This window comes from Protopterus annectens, chromosome 7.part0 (genome assembly GCF_019279795.1).
Source record: "Protopterus annectens isolate FY-2018-M chromosome 7.part0, PAN1.0, whole genome shotgun sequence".
Taxonomy (NCBI): Eukaryota; Metazoa; Chordata; order Ceratodontiformes; family Protopteridae; genus Protopterus; species Protopterus annectens.
Genome location: NC_056739.1, coordinates 597,753,922 through 597,767,311, shown reverse-complemented (window position 1 = coordinate 597,767,311; position 13,390 = coordinate 597,753,922). Strand labels below are relative to the sequence as shown.

General features: G+C 39.8%; 1 protein-coding gene across 1 annotated transcript in view; it reads left to right on the top strand.

The window, feature by feature from the left end:
* The window catches only part of LMAN1L (lectin, mannose binding 1 like), a 652,875-nt gene that overhangs the window by 105,557 nt on the left and 533,928 nt on the right, over positions 1 to 13,390 (top strand). The window lies entirely within an intron of this gene.

Sequence of the window (13,390 nt, the reverse complement as noted above, 5' to 3'; positions counted from 1 at the left end):
TCAATCAGCAAGTGATTTTTTTGTTAGAAAGAAATGTAATCCTAGAGGCAAACTTAATTTTATTATTTTATATGGATGAAAATACATTTTTGAATGTGAAAGAATAATTGAAAGAGAAGGATGCAGTTAAGAAAGTGCAAAGCTAAGTAGCTCCTTGGAAAAAATAATAAAAAGACTGTCACTCAGAGGGGAAACATAAGAAGAAAGGCATATAAGAAAATGTTAAAGTTTAAGAATACAGAAAAAAATTGAAAATGTATCTGGATACTCCTAGCTAATGTCTGTCATGGACTGTGACATAAACAGTAAATGTTCAGAACTGTAAGAAGTGGGTAGCCAAATCTTGGAATTATAAAAAAAGCATTAAGCACAAGAAATTATATATTAATTCTGTTATTGTTACACGAGGCAGGACTCAGGAGTACAAATAAATGACACATATGAAGCTACAGACAAGATGTCAAAATCCATGATGAGTTAGACAAACAGAACAGCCACAGCGAACCAAAGAAACATAACAAACATGAAATCTATTTAATTCAGAAGTGTAAGGCACAAAGAATATGATTCCACACAGAAGTACTACAGCAGGCTGAGGGTACTAGTCAAAAGTGTGAGTTTACTGACATTAACAGAGACATAGCAATATATATCAGTAAGGAGGAAGGTACTGACTGAACCATAAGTGACCCTAGACAAGCTGCTAGAATTTGATTGATCCTTCAGCATATCTGCAATGCAGGCAGACATTTTAGAAATGTCTGATAAAAATAATAAAATCAAAGCAATGAGAGAGGTAATTAATGAAGAAAAAAATTACAGAGTTGAAAGAATCCAGATACTGTGGCAGCGAGCATCCTTATAAGAAACAGTGCCATCGTCAGGAAATGGTTGCAAAAATGCAAGAAAGCAGAGTGTGCAGATGAGAAGCAGCAATTCAAAGCACAAAAAATGTACACACCAGAGTGGCAAAATGAGACAGTAAAACAAAAGCAAAAGTAATATATAAAGAAGGTGTTATTATGTGAATGACGGCAAAACAGTTAAGATACTTGCTACTTTACAAATAACATGGACTAACAATACTGACATAAATCTGCCTTAACAACCACCATTTCAAAGATTTTTATAAGAGGTAAGGAAATATACAGTGAAGGGTGATTTCACTTTGGTCTCAAGCCAACAGGCTAATGGAATGCTTTATACAAAATGTTACATAAATACAATAATTGCCATGTTCAGAAGGGGTTCAGTGGGAAATATGATTAAACAGTATGTTGAAAGCTTACAGGATATCTCTTCATCCTCAGTGACTTGGGAAAAGGACATGATAAGTTATGCTGACATAAACTGAAAGACCAAGACGTATTCTTTTCAGAGATGACAAACTGCTGTGAAAAATAAGACATGGCACAAGTAGGATGGTATACTTTACCCTTTGAGAAAACTGAGACAAAAGAGACAAGAATTATTGTTAGAAATTAGAAAATCACTATCACTAGACACTGTTCTTTTCTGAAACCCTGTCATGACACTGGTGGTGCTGAGAAAAACAACTGTGACTATGGTTCTAATCTTGATACAGAATCAACATGGGACATTTTCAATGATGGTCTGAATGTCAGGCAAATATCTATACGCAGAAGGTCCTAAAAAACTGCAAACACACTTTCTTAAAGTGATTACAATTGCACAGCTGTTACCTAACATAGAATAGTACTAATACTTTTTTTTTTCTTTTGAAGGCTGTTTCTTTTGATGTTTAAATGAAAGAAATGTACCAAACATGATATATAGAAATGTTTCTCTTAGGAAGTGTATTTTTGAGGTGTAACAGACTAAATTAATACTTTTTGCATGTCTGTGCTGCCACATATATTTATTTCACTCAGTTTAGTAATTTTGAAAAATTATATTATAGTGTTTGTTATATCAGGATACTGTACATTCTGCTGAAGTCTGTTTCACATTTCATACAGCTTTGCATGGGTTTCATTTCTTGCACCATGTTACTTAATTTAACATCCTATGAGGTTGCACAATATCTGAGGAGGTTTGTAAAATTAATTGGAGTAGTCTGAGAATGAAACAGACTTCAGTGAAGTAATATACTTACTGTTTGTCTAACAGTCCATCAAGACTCATTGAATTCTAACATTTGCCATGGCAGGAATTAAACTTCCCCTGTCCACCATTAAAAATGTGCAATGTAGTACAATCGCATCCCATCTCATTTCTGCAAGCACTTTGCTTAATGGCAGCTAAATCATGTCCACGGTGATGTCGCTCTTCTCTTTCCTGGTAACTCCATCACAGAAATGGAACAAGTTAGTCTGACAAAAGCACCGAGTCTGTGCTGCTGTTGAATGACAACCTGGCTTTTTCACGAATGGAGTAAGCTTTGACCTTGAGATTGTCTCTATTATTCAATGACTATTGAATTCAGATTCATTGACCTGTAGTTCCCTTTGTTGCTTCTGGTTTTATCTTTCTACAAAGGTACCTAAAAAACCTATTAAAGAATTCTTCCAGAGATTTGGTTAATGGTGCTGCAGTTTTTTTTCGTGGTAGTAGACAGGATCCCATCTGTGCTCTGTGGTTTATCATTTTAGTGCCCTAGATTTCCTCAGTGCGTCCTCATATACTATGTAGTAATTTGTCTGATGTTCTACTTCACCTGTCTTGCCCTCTCAGATCTGTATCCTCTATTTCCTTTTCTTGGAATTTGTACAGAATATTTACTTGCTCATAATCCTCTTTATGGTTCTCCCTTCTCAAGTAATATCAGTTTTGCTTAAATTCCTTCTTGCCATCTTTATACCTGAATAAGACCTTCTTCCCTTATTACCTGCCACTACTACTTTTTGTTGTATTAATGCATGTTGCTGTTACAGTCTGGGCTTCTTAATAATTCTGTTATCAATCAAATCGCTTTTTCCTCCAGTCCGTGCATGTTTTTGCTTATGTCTTATAGTTACCTTCACCTCTGTGATGAAACAGATTAGTTTTCTTCACTTTGTCTTGGTATTCCTTCCTAACTCTTTTCCATATATTCTCTAAAATGATAATTGATGGCATTGGAAGACTCCTCTACTTATTTCCTCATCTTCCTTCTTCTAATCCATTTTTTGTTACACTCGCCTCTTTTCACAATCACCCACTCTGAAATTCCAGATACTGGCCTTTGTGGACTTTTCTGACTCTTTCCATATGGCTAATGTGAATCATACTGTCTCGAGGTCACTGCTAGTCAATAGAACCCTGTCTGGTAGTTCCTTTACATCTTCCCTGTGCAGAATAAGACTTAGGGTTTTTGGAGATTCCCAGTTCTCTCTTTCTTGGTTGCAGCTGTGACATTTTTTAACCCTTAGGTTCATAGGTTCATAGGTTGGTACTAGGCTATCGGCCCTAGGGCCTATGCAAGCCTAGCCATAACAATTCCCTGGAATTTTTTCCCACAATATTTACTTCTCTGGGCCCCTGTCTAGCAGGGTGACTGACATGATCCCCGGGGTGAATTTCCTATCTCCCATCCAATCATCAAGGTTCCTTTTGAAGAGGACCAATGAGGTGCTCTGCTTGACATGTATGGGCAGTCTATTCCAGAGTATGTGGAGTCTCTGGGTCAGGAACCTATCCCTCCAGCATGTTTTGTTCATTGTGATGATAAGGTTTAGATTCCTGGAGTGTGTGGCTCTGAGGGATTGGGATTTCTTTAAGTGGAGCATGTCCAACAGCTCAGGGTTTGACATGGCCTTGTATGTTAAGCAGAGATCACCTCTGAGTAGACGATATGCTACAGAGTATAGCTGGAGTTTTTTTAGACGGTCAGCATATGGCATCTGCTTTAGGCATGTGATTCTTTTAGTGAGATATTTCTGTGGCCTTTCCAGCTGTTGCAGATGTCTTGTGAGGTACATACCAAATGGGGCATTATACTCTATAATGGGTCTAATGAGGGATGTGTACAGTGGGACAATGACCTCCTTTTTTCTGGATGAAAAGCCCTTAGTGATGAGGTGTGCCACGTAGAAGGATTTCCTGACTGTTGTGGCAATGTGGTTATCGAAAGTGAGACCACTGTCCACTTGTATCCCTAAGTCTCTCATCACACTTTCGATGTTTAGTGTCCTGCCACCTATGTGGTAGTTCATGGGTACATGTTTTTTACCAAAGGGGATAACTATACATTTCTTGGCATTAAGTTTGAGCCCATGGCTCTGGCACCAGGCATCTGTTTCTGTAAGGCCCTTTTGTAGAATATCCACATAATTTGGGAATTCAATAATGGCTCTCAGTTTGCAGTCATCTGCAAACTTTGTTAGCCAGAGTCCCTTAGTGTTGGCCTGTACTTCAGAGAAGTAGATGCCAAACAAGAGTGGTTCCAGGACTGAACCCTGAGGTACTCCACTTGTCACTTGTCTGGAGCTGGATTTGGAGTCGGCTACTTTTACAGTCTGGGTTCTGTCAGTAAGCCAGTTGGCAACCCATCGAGTGATGTAGGGATTTATGCCCAGCTTAGTAAGTTTATCTATGATTCCAGAGTGGGGGATGGTGTCAAAGGCCTTGGCGAGGTCTGGATAGGCTGTGTGGACCTCCTTACCCTTGTCCACAGCTCTGGAGACCGATTCAAAGAAGTCAATCAGATTCAGGAGACAAGATCGGCCCTTCACAAACCCAAACTGGGTGGGATCCAGTGTCTGGAGGTTGCCCATATCTTTGTTTATAAGTTCCATGATAATGCGTTCCATGCCCTTGCAGATCAGACTTGTCAGACTGATGGGATGGTAGTTCCCAGGATCCAAGGTGGATCCTCTCTTGTGGAGCGGGATAACTGTACCTGTGCGCCACTCAGTGGACACGAAGCCTGAGGTGAGGCTATGATTAAACATGACACTTAGGTGGGGTGCCAGTTAATTTTGTAGTTCATGTAGTACACAGCCTGGGATGTCATCTGGTCCCATGGATGCTATATTCTTAGCTTTGGAGAGTGCTGTTTCTACCTGTGTGGCTGTGATTATCGGAATTTGGCAATCTTTTGGTATTGAGATGGGCCCTTTAGGGGGTGAGAGGGGAGTGAAGTTGGCACTAAATCGATCTGTCAGGATATTGGCAATATCCTTGGGATAAGTATATTTAATGCCATTCTGTTGTAGCTCAGAGCAGATCAGAGCATTGCCATTTAGATTCTTGACATAACTATAGAAAGCCTTGTGGTTGTCTTTGGAATCTTTGGCAATTTTATTTTCGTAACTAGCTTTTGAAGATTTTGTGAGGGATCTCAGCTTCTTACTGAGGCTGGTGAGGGAGTTTTTTGCATCCTGGGATTTTCCTCTTTTCTGCAACAGTTTCTTCCTTCTGTTGTATAGTTTGTTTATAGTAGGGGACCACCAGATTGGCTTCCTTTTTTTGGAGAAGAGCATCTTGGTTCAATTTGGGATGGCACAGTTCATGCACGAGTGGATGTGCTCATACAGTGCCTTAGTGTAGGATTCTGCAGTCGAACTTCCAGATCCCGTCTGCGTGGGTGTTGTGAAGTTTGTCACTTCTGACTTCAGTAGCATGAAAATGGCTTTGGAGAAGTTTTTTAAGGAGGTTTCCTTACTGGGGGGTGGGGGTGGGATGTGGATGTCAAGGGTGATTTGCTTATGGTCAGACCTGACCAATGAGGGGGTGACCACTGGTGTGGAGCATCTATCTCCCATGTTGGTAATGACCAGGTCTAGGATATTGGAGCCCCTAGTGGGATAATGGATTAGTTGATCCAGGGCATTGGAATTTATGAATTCCAAGAACCGTTGGGAATAGAATACCTTAAAGAGCCTGGTTTCTCTTCCGACTTTGGACAATGATGGATTACATCCATCTCCCTCCTGTGGATCCCACAATACAAACCACCCCTCCTTTTCCTTTCCTATCCCTTGATCCTTTTCTTGCCTGACTGCTAGTGACTTGTATTTCCATTAAGTAGCTTGCACAGTCACATTTTTCCAACTTTTTTCTTTTGTCCCCAGACAAGTATGATGGACCGGGGCAGGTGGGGGTGGGTGGTAGGGTAAGGGACAACAGAAGGACAGGAAACAGGTTATGTAACAAAAGCCAATGGTCAAAAGCCCAATAGCAATTTAATTAAACCAAAAAGCCCATAACTTGCTTGTCTGAAAATGGGTTAAAGAGGCCATTCCTTCCAGCACATCAATAAAATGTTAGAAAGTTTACCCTTGGCTCTATATTTGTCCCCATTAGTCCTGCCTCACCATCTGTCCTTCCCTATTTTCCCTGCCCATGTCTACATACTTTGTCACCTCCGTCCAAACCTGCCACACAGATATTGCCTCCTTCCTCCATTCTTATCTACCATGTCCTTCCTGAATGCTTTGTACCCTGGAATCACCACCTCCAATCCCCTCCTAACATTAACCTGTTTGTCTGTTATGAGAAGCATCCTAACTTCACTGTCAAAAGAGTAGCACTTTCAATCCAGCTGTCTTCCTACTCAGGCTTCAGGCATTATTGATCACTACCCTAAATTCATCCCCTACAATCCTGTTTTCTTACTACTTATAACCTAATTCTACCACCTTGGGTGTAACTGTGCAGTTCACAAACCCTGACATATTTACTAATGCTCTTCTGTCACTGTTCTCTGTGCTGTATACCTTTTCTTTGGCCACACTTTTCTTCTTTTCACCCTTTTCCCTTCAATAGTCTGCCTATTCCTTCCTGCCTATTCATTGTATGTATTACCTCTTTCTCTTCAGACTTTACCTGTATTGTGTGGGGAAGATCGAACAAGGGCTCCATTACTGTGTAGAAAGCACCTTATTAAGGAGTCTGTGAAATGTGAGAAACTAGCAGAAAAAGGTTTAAAATAATATGGTATCAGTATTTTAACCCTTTCTACAATTGCTTGGTCATACAATCACCAGCAGACCAGAAACTAAAGAGGAAGTGCAGTTGTTATCTTTGCACTACATTACTTCATCCTTGTCTGTCTATTGAAGAGATCTCTATTCCATGTTAGAATGCAGAGGAAAAGTTATCTGACATGCCCTTTTCAAAATGTAGACAATAAGCATGTCAACTCATACTGATTCCCCCTTCTCATGTTACCTTTCCCTATAGCTCTCAACCACTTAGCACAATAAATCTGGACAAAGCCAAAAATAATGGGGGGACAAAGGTCCAAAAGTAGGAACAATTTCTAAATATCGCTCTTATAAGCTTAGAAAGTTGCAAGAGTAGAAGATTTTGTGTTAGCATGCATTTTCTGAAGGATACGAGGTCTAACACTCAAATGTCTGTCATTATTTAGTGACTTCAATCCTCAGTGATTTTTCAAAAAACCACATATTTTAAGAGGAACAGACCAAAAATATGAGGCAAAAATCTGGACATTTTGCGAAAATCTGAACAGTTGAGAGGAATGCGGTCCCTATCCCTCTCCATCTTTCCCTGCTGTCTGTGACAATTTCAAGTGCCTTCTTGTTCCTTCACAGTCAGCCTCTCCCTCTTGTTACTATGTTCTGTTTTCTCTGTACACCATTCTCCTTCTTACATATCCCCTTTCACTGTTTGGGAGCAAGGTCATTCTAATCTAGTTTATCAACCCTACTTTAGCAACTCAGTCCTTTAGGAGCTGACATTAAGACTGCCCCAGCTGAACCACTCACAGTTGTCCCAAACTCTTTCCCACTAACCCACCATACATATCCCATGGCTCCCACTCCACTACTAGGGCCAGTAGCTGAGTTCACGTCTAATTCTTTCATTCTTATAATTGCTGGCCATTCTTATAGGTAGCACTTCTGACATGCTTCCTTAGCTTCCAAGCACCTGTGCAGTGCTACCACTTCCTTGGTCAGATTTTATTACATTTTCTGTGTTTCCTCTAACAGTAGGTCATTTTTTCCCACATGTACTATACTATATGGAATCCCCCTTCTTGAATGCCCATCTTGGTCAGTATTTGTTTTATCCTGAGATGGGTTTGGCCTGTGACTATGTTTACCTTTGCCTCATGCCTCTTTTCTCCCCACTCCTCACTTATTGTATCAACTTATTAAGTCACCACTTCCATCAGCATTTCTGTCTCGCATAGAGTAGGCCTGCCTGCCCCATCTCCCACTGCTAGGCCTACACATTCCGTTGACCACGTATTTCACTCCTCCTGATGACCTGTTTCCTTGACTATCCCATATGTCTTATGTCTAAGTATCCTTTCCTTCCCTTTCTGTCCACTTCTTTCCTGGGCACCTATGACATTGCCACATCATGTCTTCTTACTTCTGCCTGCCCTATTCCATCTACTTTAACTGCCTGCTCAACAACTAGGCCTCATCTCATAACTGCTTGTGCCATATTCAGCTTTATACTCTTTAACTACCTATCACCTATCCCACTGCTTTCTTCTTGCCAGTTTCTCTGATGCACTTTCTGCCTGACTGCCTCTAAACCCTTGACCACTTCCACCTGCAACCTACTGTAATCTTTCCTCTTTCTAAGCTTTACCCAGTCTGTCTTGTACTGTGTGTTCATTATCAAAAAAACAATAGGAATTTCACCAAACTGAAAAACTCTGAAACACACTTTGACCAAAAGAGAAAATATTATTTGAATACTAACAAACTGACCAGATTTGAAATAGTTGTTGCAGGGGCAGCTCCCCTCAATCTTGCATATAGAGTGTGTTGCATCTCAGACTTTCCCCTTGCTAGCATATTTTAATTCTGAGATCATACAACCTTAGAGTAAAGGCAACAGTCGTTTGTGCACAGATACTAAATATTCCTTCTTAACCCCAAAGTAGGTCAGTCTTGGAGCCAGAATACATCCGTAGAGGAGTGTGCGGAGGTGATGGAACAATTGTCATCCTTAAACCATTTGCAGACAAAGCACACTACAGTGCTTTTGGTGTAATCAAATTGCTATTGGCCTTTTAGCCGTCAGCATTTGATACACAATCTGCCTCCTGTCCTCCTGTTCCCCTCCTGTACCCTCTTTCATGTCAGAGCATCCTGAGCTCACTCCCTGCCCTATATCCTGAATACATTAGTCTTCCCCTCATCTTCAACCTGCGATGGTCTGTTCACCATGTCTCATTCTGTTTCTTTCTTTTGTTTTTTTCTCTTTTTTATTTTTCATATTAGCTTATTTCTGCTGTTCCCTGTTTACACATTAATCTGTTCTGTATTTCCTTACTAAACCTTTTTGTGTTGTCCTGTCTACTCTGCCCCCTCAGTCTGGCCTTACACTTCCACCTGACATTATTCTGCACTGTTCTAGGATGTTCTGTATCAGTGGCTCAACTGTTAACACACTTGATTTTGGTGCTGGAGGATGGGAAAGCTGTGGGTTCTATTCCCAAAAGAGGTACTCAGTACTGAGACTGCAGTGCAACATAAGGGAGTGCTGCACCCCTGAGTGTGCTGTCCATCAGATGAGATAGTAAACCCATCTGCTTGGGTTGGTAGTAGCTTACATGGATGCAAAAAAATCCCACAGCACTTATTGGAAATAGAGTATGGGAAGTCCCTGATGCCCTGGCCAAATTTCCCCTAGTCAATAAAATGACCACCTCGGGTCTCCCTGAAAACAGGACCTTGGCCTAATGGGACTAACCCGGTCAATATCGAGTAAATAAAAAATTCTGCAGTCCCCTGTGCTTTGGCATCTTTCACAGTGGTCAGTTTTACTACCTGCATTAGGCTACTGCACCATGTAGTAGTCTACATATGGGGATCATTACCCCATGCAGTCACCTGCTCCCTGTGTAGTGCTTGGATGTGCAATGCTTTTCTGCCTTAACATGGACAAGTGCTGTTTGTCTCTGTTCTCTCACTGATGATCTCTGCATGGTCAAGTCAATGGTCCATTTTACTCTACAGCTGTGTTACTTGCACCACCAAGCTGTTGCTGTCCTGCTGTTTACCCTACTTGTGCTATCCTCTTTGCTTCTTGCTGTTCTCTAATCTGCTTCCTACCTTCCTCCCAACATTGTTCACTGTTTAGTGTGTCTGAAAATGGCCTAAGATGACAAGCATTATAGTATTTATAATCTGTATGGCCTGCCTATCTGTGATGGAACTTGCCCCTGGCACTCTTGACTAGCTGCAAAGGCTGACCATTGATAGGTAGCTTTCCTCTACTTGAAGCCCCCCATTAGCTGCCTTCCTGTCACTGCTCTGCCTAGAATTGTACCTGTCTGTAGGCATGCTGTTCCCAGTTCCCAGGCACCCAGTAACTTAAGATCATGGTCTAAACGTATCCCATCAAAAGGAGATCTGGTGTCATGCAGTTGCAGGTACTTAAATCACAGAATTTAACCTCCAGCAGGATTTCTTTTCCCAGGTTAGACTGTACCCTTACGCAGAGCTATAATTCTGGTAAATAGCTTTTTGTGGTTGTTTCACAATTTGTTAGTGTGGTATTTCACAGATCTTCTGTTAACCTTAATTGCTTTCCTGATACACTACAGTGTCTTGCTGCCTGTGTCCCCTTTCTCCCTTGTGCCTGGCTGCCTTTCACTCTGTTGCAATCTGTTCAGCTTCTTTCCATCACATGCACAGTGCTGGTTAGTTTAAGAGTTAACTGAATGGCTATCTTTATAGCACACCACTGCTTGTTTTACTGGCTGTGATAGACAGATTCTCCATAAATTTCAGCTTGCAATGTGAAGATTTATGTCGTGTAAAGTTTTCCACGTTAAGTTTACTGAAGATTTAATGTACATGCAGTTTTTTTTTGCATGTGCAGTGAGTGGAAGCATTTTTTCAGGCTCAGTGTTTTGAAAGTAGACATTCTTAATTTATCTTATTGAATATGAAGTATTCCATCAGAGATGCAGTTTTTGAGTCTTAATCAGAATCTTATTTATTAATTTTATTTTAGTTATCAAAAGTTTTATTAGAATTCCAAACAAAAGAAAAGGGTGAGGGGATCTCAGACTACTGAAGATAACGTGCTTCTGGTAAATGTTAACAATTGCAATGATTTATTTATTTTATTATTTTACATTTGTTAACTGGGAGTGTCTGACTGAGCCAAAAAAGCCCTTTTTTCAGCAGAGGCCCGGGGAGAAAAGCTCCACATAGAAAAATTACAGGTACATTTAGTTATTTAGACATGATCTGTATACACACAAATTACAAAAGACATGTTTTTACAGTGATATTCAGTGCATCAACAGTTACAGTGGAGAGAACAAACAAAAAAATATTAATTTAAAAATAAAGGTAATTAATAGATTTGTGGTGTACAACTGAAATTTGGAACATAGGTAGAATACATACATAGTACACAAGTACAGTGCATACATTGTAGATTAGCCAGTGTTTGTGAGTAAGATTGAAAACTATTATGAAGTACTCTAGGTTTAGTATGTGTACCTGACAAATCTAAATAATATACATTTATTATGTATTTCATCCATTCCCCAAACACAAAGCCTAGTAATGGTGACTGCATTGCAGATCATAATCAGCTTATTAAATGTTTAAGAAAATGCATTTTTAGTACATATAACAAACTAAAGTTATGACCGATAACTCTGATCACAATTCTTTCTGAAGTACATGGAGCTTTTTGGCAGTTATAGTGCAGAATGATGCATACCAAACTTTCCTAAGACAAGTTTTATCAAAGAGGACGTGGGAAAACAAGTCATTTCCCTTGTAAACATGTTTCTATTACCTTAATAAAACATTTTTGAGAAGGCATTATAACTGCTGTTCATTTCACCAGTAGAGGCCACTATGCCACTGTTATTATATTTTATTTCAGGGTTTGCTGTTGTCTTCTACATTACTCTGGAATTCTGTATACGTATTTTAGTCTTTGTGTAATTAGAATAGGGTTAATTTTAATCAGCTGAGTAAGAGCCCCATGCATAAGAATCATAAATCACATGCTAACTTTTATAAACATTTTCCATCCTGTTTCATAGAACTTTGTAGAAATTTAAGGGGTTAGTTGGTATAGCATTGTATATTCACTATGTTGCTTGTATTTTTATGTGAGCACATGACTGCTGTTAAAGTCAGCTAGAGGGGTGTTCTTAGGTACAAACCTCTCTATAACAAAGATAGGTACGATGTGGTTCATGCTTCCATTATGCTATAACAAGGATATTATTTATTCATTTTTCAGAATGCAGTAAGGACACTTCAGGTATTACAAATAAATTAGTCTCTTGGCCTGATATGTTTTCATTAATTGGTAGTTCCATCATTAAACATGTAATTATGTACAGACTTTTGAAACCCTTTCTAAAGAGTAGCATCCTTTGCCTTTTTCCCAGGTGGGCTTAAATTATCTTTTCAGAATCACTACCCAATGCATCTCTGTGAAGGACTTTCTCGGCTTCAAATGTCATATTATGTAACTTTTCATAACACACAATATGACCCAAACAAAGGCACTTGAGCCAAGGTTATCATGTCTGTCAGGAGTGACCCAAACAGACGCATAGCTGTGAATGACTTCAGCAAAGTTCCTCATATATTTCTACATGTATGTTCTACATCAGTCCAGCATTTGGTGGAGAGGTCTGATTTTGACATTAATTTTCTTATGTGCTTCACTTCTCTGCATTATGTTTTGACAGCTCTGATTTGTTCTCTTTCATTGTTTCAGTAGTAGAGGCAATCAGTGAGCAGCTTGTCAAACATAAAATGGAGCCAACAGAATGACCACCGGCTTCTATAAAGATTCCACCAATAGGAAAATGCAGCTTCTATCCCCTGTGCTATTGCTCCATTTTTCTAGCTACTCTCTGCTATTGTTCCATTTGTCAGACCAATAGCACAGCTAGAAAAATAGGCTAAGAGCTCAGTGGGTGTCTAATTGCACTTTGGTATTGGTCTGTTCAGTGGACCAACAGACCTTGCATCATGAAAAATTAACCAGTTTGATAGTGGGCTTCTAGATGCCTATGTTGTTGGTCAGTTTTTCTAGCTGCATTGTGCTTTTGCTTGGTTCAGAGGACCAATGGCGTAGTGTAATTAGAAAAAAATTAAATGACAGAACAGTTAAGAGCCTAGAAATCCACGTAACTTTTAAAACTACCATTACAAGTTCCCATTTGGTCTTTTCATTGTGGCTGCTTAAGCCAATGTATTTAGTACGTTTCTGAGTGAGAAACTGTAGGAACTGTGAGAAGAAGCTCGAGTAAAGCTGGGTTCTACAGTTCTGTCATCAAGTCTTTTTGTTTTATTTACGTTTGAAAAGACTTTTTTTTCTATGGCCTGTAGTTTATGTTGTGTAGGGTGCTACACATTTTGGCCATGTGCTAGTACGTTTTTTAATGTTCAGACAGAGGCTGAGACATATGCCAGCATTGAACAGTTAAACTGCAGTCACCATCTTTACTTTTTGTTTCAATCTACATCAG